The 6623-nt window shown below is 32.6% G+C and overlaps 1 long non-coding RNA gene across 2 annotated transcripts; it reads left to right on the top strand.

Annotated features, from left to right (window-relative positions):
• The first annotated feature begins 216 nt into the window (after positions 1-216).
• Positions 217-4064, top strand: LOC113075118 (uncharacterized). 2 transcript variants are annotated; one of them, XR_003280893.1, is made up of 5 exons: positions 217-885; positions 3094-3154; positions 3424-3459; positions 3840-3886; positions 3970-4064. It is a non-coding gene; the product is annotated as an uncharacterized LOC113075118 (long non-coding RNA). The 2 variants fall into 2 exon arrangements; XR_003280892.1 differs by lacking the exon at positions 3094-3154.
• Positions 4065-6623: the final 2559 nt, after the last annotated feature.

Below are 6623 nucleotides of genomic sequence, written 5' to 3'. Positions count from 1 at the left end.
CCTGTTCTGCCTAAAAAGAAGACTTTGAAAATATTAACTTCCTCACATTAAATCTGAAATACACATTTACACATTTAGGATCAGCTTTTAGAATCTGTGCAAAAACAACAAAATACAAATTAAACTAATCTCACTTTTCACTGAGTTGACCAATAAATCTACACTGTAAACGATTTCTGTTGTTTTCACAGTATTATTACTGTATTATCAGAGAAAGCTTACTGTAGAAACAGTTTACAGTAAGTTGCTGTCAATTTTATAACTTTTGCAGTATTATTGCTGTATTTCCAGCTTTGTCTTACTGTAGAAACTATTTACAGGACAGTTGCTGTCAATTTATGCTATTCTTTGAAAAAAACAATAGAGTGGGAAAATAATTACAGTAATCCTTATATTACTGTTAAATTGATGACAGTAATAATCCAACTTACAAGGAATTTTATTTATTAATTATATATTTATTTATAAGGAATTTTATAATACATCGTTTCATATGGTAACCCATATATTAAGGCATTTGGCATATAGTTAAAAAAAGTTGAATGATTTATGTGGGTGTTTTTTAATTGCGTATCTTTATGGTTGCCAGATTTTGACACAAAACCCACCTAATCTCATAGGTTATAGCCAACAATTTTGTGGGTGGGAGGTAGTTGTAGAGATGTAGATGTCAAAAATATAGGCTAGGTAAATAGATAAAATCAATTCCCATGATATATTTTTAATATTATTATTTTGCTTTCTATTAAACACACTAATTACATAAAGAGCGGAATCGTACGCGATATACCTGGCAACCAATCATCTAAACCGTCAGCCTGCACTCATTTTCCAATTCATTTTCTGAGCCTTTGAGGATGAACAAGACCAACGAGAACCAGTCAGGTGAGATATACAATTTTATTCAATATCTTAAAGATGTGTATTTCAAAAAGTTTCACCCCAAAGGGAAGATATTCGTTTTAACGTTACCACTAAATAATCGGTGGTGAGTTTGATAGTATGTTAGTCTGTAACACAAACATTCTAACGTTAACCAAATATTAATTATCACAAGGTTTGCTGTTAATGTTAGTTAATAATTTCAAGTTTAGAACAAAGTAATCGAAATGTTATTCTTTCTGAACATTTGTGTGTAACTCAGTGGCGGCTCCAGACAATTTTGATTGGGGGGGCAATGGGGGGGTCCTGGTCTTTTCAAGGGGGGTCTCATGAAAACCAACAAAAAATACAGTGGACATGGCTAATAACTGCATATTTCTGTTACTAAACAACAAAAACACCTTTGCAATGTAAACAAATGACAGGCTATATTTGTTATTCATATCCTTCACACTGCACTTTCATGTCAGGTATATTATGCATTTTTATTGACATTGATATTTTTACATCTCTTTCCAGATAGATATTATTGAGTTTACAGGCTAAAGTGGTCTTGCTGTTGTAAACACTGTTGCTTTTGTAGAAAAAATATTTGCATCACATTTAAAATATAATTATATTTTAATTCATTTCTGAATAGTTTTTATTTTTATAATGATAATTCAGAGAATGAGAAAATCTGAATAAGCCTTACCAGTGTTGTGATAATTATTTTTACGTGTTAAAAATAAATAAGTACTGTAATATAATAAAAGTTTATTCAAATAACATAAAAAAGACCAGACCCCTCGATGCATGTGAAACTTTTCTCCCTCAAACAGCACGCTAGTGTTACTTCTACACTACAGCAAAGAGTATAGAAGTTACTTCTACACTACAGGCTACACACAGCAATATAAACAACGTATCTGCATGTTCTCACATCACATCGTTCTTGTAAAATAATAATAAGTAAATAAACACCAAAATCACTTCGCTGAGAATGAAACAGCACTTACCAGCTGCCACGATGTTGAAAATATCCTTTAGCAATTAAAAAATGCGCGTGCAGCATGAGGAATCTTCCCGGTTGGATGAGGTCGTAGTCAGGTGAACGGTCATCATGTTGGTCATTTTATTTACGGCTAAATTATTATTAATAAATTGTACTAATATTATGATTGGGCGTGGGCAGGCATTCACAAAAGTTTATGTTATTACAAAAAAAAATATGAGGAAATTTTGCTTTGACAAAAGGGCACTTAAGGGGCAAAGGAGCAGGTGCTCAAGTGAACCGGTTCTTTCGGACAATTCGATCAAATAAACCAGCTGAAAAAAAATGGTTCACCGGTTCTTTTGCGCTCGATGTAATGCCGTCATTGGCGATGATTGCACTTCATTCAAGCCTTTGGTTTACCCGCGCTTATAACATTAGCACAGAATCAGTTCAGAATCAATCACCAAAAGAATCAGTTCGGTTCAGATGTGCTCTGTGTCAGTCTGCTTCACGCTGAATCACGCATGCGCAGTTATCATCAGCTCATCGGTTCTCCAATCGGACGCGTCCGACAGAAACGGTTCTCGGTTCAGTGTATGAATAAATGTCGAAATAATTATTATTTATTATTGTTCTGCGTAGTTTGAAGAGAAACATTTTTGGATCTTTATCCCGAATATATATATATATTTTTAATCAGGAAGAGGCTGGGGGGTCAAATGGGGGGTCAAGGCATTTTTTGGCAGGGTCTTGAGACCCCCCAAGACCCCCCCTGGCGCCGCCGGTGGTGTAACTTACACCGTGTGCGTGTGTCCTGTCGCGATCGAGGCCTTACGCGCCTAAACCTGAAGCTATGTTCGAAATCGACCTATTACACTAATGTTATGCACGACTTAAAGGGACAACCACAGTGTTTTCAGTCATATTATACATTTATTGCGTGAGTACAACCGATGTATTCATTTAAAGTGAACACACAGGCAGTGAAAGTCGGGCCGGTTTAATTCCCTCGTCTCGGTATAGTCCTTCTTCAGACCAGACGTTCCCATGATTTTGCTCACTCGTTTTCATTAACTTCTTCAAGTGCATTAATATCTGAATACAGCCACTGCCATCGCACTGCGGATAATTTAGTTGTATATTTGATATTGTGTGATATTCACGATAATGGATATTATAATCCCCGTATTCTTGTCACTTTGGGTGCTTCTCATTTCTTATTTGTGACAAATCAGGTTCTCCCTCGAAATCGGGTCTCTGTTAGGACACCAAGAGATCTCAAATTAATTGTAATAGGTACATAAATAAATAATAATAATTTAATAGATTAGCCATTTTTTTACAAGTAATAAATGAAATGCACAGGTTGAATAACTAATACTAGTATTCAATTATTTGATTTACTTTTTTGTGCTATTTTTAAGTTGCATTTAAGTTGATAGCTTGTCATTTCTGGTCTTTGAAATTTGTTTTCTTTTCAAATTATTTAATTTGATTCTATATATTGGAATTGTTTTGTAACCTTTTTATGTTTTAACTGATCCATGTTTCTCTTTGTCTTAAAGGTAAAAATCATTGGTGAAGTCACCAGATGTGGATGGGTAAGTACTGCATCTAAAGTTAAAATTGTTTGGAAATAAGATTAGAAATGCCTTTATCTTGCAAAGTGTGTCAGTACTCTGTAAAGTCTATTCCAGAATTTGTCAGACTTGCTAAGGAACACAGGAATCTTGCAAACTATAGATTCTCTTGTGGATTTTTCCAGTGTCCATGTAACTTCAAAACTGCCGTTGGCCTTCGTACACATATGTATCATAACCATGCAGTGATTACACCAAGTGCTGACAAATCACACAGTGGTGTTAATATGACATGCCAGGTTATGGGATGTTCTTTCACTTCTACATCTGGGGATGCATTGTGAAACGAATATCTCTGTGTAGGTCTATGCAGTGTTGAATATGTTTTTCATTTCTTTCAGCGTGTATGTTGTTCGACATTGCAGCGTGCTAATGAGTTAATAAAGAGGTAAGTCATTTTCAAGTCTGTTTATCACATTGATTTCGGTCAAGCTGTAGTGCAACTTAATTTTTGTGTTTTGTTCTCTATAGGCAGCAAAAACCTGGGATCTGCATTGGCCCTGTCAAGTCTGGAGAGTGTTTTTACCATTTAATGAATTAAATTGTAATAAAAGTTTTTAAATGGACTTCTGAGTGTTGTCATAATTTACGTGACATTTAATAATCAGTAATATAACTGTGTGAATTTTTTTTTGCATACAAGCCTTTATATTTAATTATTTTTTAAGCATGTAACAGGTTGTAGTTAGTTATATGTTGTGTATAGATGAGTATATGTGAATATAAAAACTACCGTAATCAATTATACTGCATAGTAACTTTACAGTATTTTAAAATACAGTGCAAAAACATGAACTGTAATTAATTTTACAGTATAAATATACTGTAAGTTATTATACAGTATGTTGTGAACTACTGTAGTCAGGTTTACAGTAATATTACTGTGGAATAAAATACTGAAGCTTGCTGGCTATTTGTTGCCAGTAAGTTACTGTTGATTTTACGTGAAATTTTTTACAGTGTATCAAAATCTTCAAATCATCAGGAAATCATCTTTCACTTCTTTTCCAGAAAAACAAACCCCTACTTTCGGAAAGGAACAAAATGAAGGGAAAGACAAAAGAATAAAAAAATGTCCAACTTGTTTATATTTCCAGCTTGGATGAAGTCGGATCGCTGTGGCACAAACTGCCAAGCATGAATGGGAATATCAGGAAATGGAATCTCAGCTTCCTGTTTCTCTCTCTCTCTCTCTCTCTCTCTCTCTCTCTCTCGATCCTCTACAATTCTATTATGAAAAGCATATCTATGTTACCCTGCAGAGAGTATGTTTCCAAATGTCTAAATGTATTTTTCAGTGTTCAACACTTTTATGATGAACAACTATTATATTGTTAATATTTAATTTAATTCAAATAGTTGTTTCAGCAGTGACGGACTGTTTTATAATATTATTAATAATAACTATCTCAAAAACACAGAACATCGTCACAATGTTTACACTCTTCAAGGAAATCACTCAGTATATAAATTCATTACATAATTAGACTTTTTGACTTTTGCTCAGTGTATTTTCATAAATTGATACCCAGATTATTATAAATAATTCATTACAAATAAACTGAAAGAACTTTATAAACCCATCGACTGGGAATTGGTGCTTTTGCTGAAAGAAAAGACATTTGGTCTGATTTGTGCAGCTTGAAAGCAGTAAAATAAAAGTCTCCATGACAAACAGATGTGTGTTAGTTGATTAATAGCAGATGAAATCAGGAATAAAAGTTTTAAATGGATTATATGAAGAATATATTGTATCTAATGTGAATAAATAAATATTGTAGAATAAAATATATATTTTTAAATAATTATGATTGTATGCATATATTTTTTCTAATGTGTATTTGCTATTTTATTTTGTCGGGTTAATTTTTGTTATGGTTCTTTAGTTTTTATATTTCTAAATCAAAGATAATAAAATATGGTTGAATAATTAAATTTATTTTATTAAATTGCATTAATAAAATATTGCTATATTTATCTAAAATTATAGAATTATATTATAATTATTTGTAAAATATAATAATTATATTATTTTAGTGATTAATGTACACTCATTTCAATTCTTTAACTATGTTTTTTTAATATTTAAAATATTTATTTGTAATATTCATATAAAAAATATACATTAACGAATTAATGTAGAATTTAAGACGTATATAATACAGAGTTATTTTGTTATATATATTTTTTTATTTGGTTAAATTTGTTTTGGTTGCTATTTTTGAGAAGAACTGGGCTTCATTTTGCACAATTTGAGGTTTGCAAGTGTGGGATTGCAGATTTACTAGAAATAAACGAACTTCTTATTCTTGCCCATAGAAAGAGACGAACACACTGAAGATTTTGTCTTTTATCAAAAGCATAAATTATATTTTCAGTTACTTATAAAGCTATATTTTCCTTCTCTTTCTCTCTGCGAAGTGTGTGTGTGTATGTGTGTGTGTGTGTGTGTGTCTTCATGAACCCTTAAACCTCAGATATTTTACAGTCAGCAGGAATTATTTTGAGGTCATCGATGATGTCACAATGACCCACAGTGAAATCTGAAGCTGTTGTCTTCCCCGAAGCACTGTAAACGTGTCTGTTAACTGACCCTGAGACCGTCAGACCTGTGGCCTTCTACTCTACAAACATTACAAGATAAAACGATCCTCAAAACCACTCATGAAGATACATGTGTACAGCTCTGGTCAACAATCAGCTGATTGCTACGGTTTAAAGAGTAACTCTTGACCTCTCCGAATTTTTCTCAGATTCTAGGGTCATTCATTTAATATGAATGATGAGAAAAGAAAAGAAAGAAAATAGAGGTGAGGAGAAAACAAAAGGTCAAACATGTGGAAGTCAGGAGAAAAGAAAGAGGTGAAGTAAAGAAGTGTTTTAGCGTGTGAGGGTGTTGTTGCAGATAAAAAAACTTGAAAAGTCACGTTTTTTTTTGTTTTGTTTTACTTTAGTATATAAAATATATAAGTGAAATGGGCGATTTATTACATTGACATATATTTAGTAGCAACAAATTTGGTATTTTAGATAATTTTAGATAATCAACAGCACGAGATAAAAACAGGACACGTACTACTAATATTTTTAACCGGATTTTATCGCCATCTGCAGGTTATTATGAG

This window comes from Carassius auratus, unplaced genomic scaffold, assembly GCF_003368295.1.
Source record: "Carassius auratus strain Wakin unplaced genomic scaffold, ASM336829v1 scaf_tig00016376, whole genome shotgun sequence".
NCBI lineage: Eukaryota > Metazoa > Chordata > Actinopteri > Cypriniformes > Cyprinidae > Carassius > Carassius auratus.
Note: the sequence above shows the minus strand (reverse complement) of the source record. Positions and strands in the feature narration are given on the sequence as shown.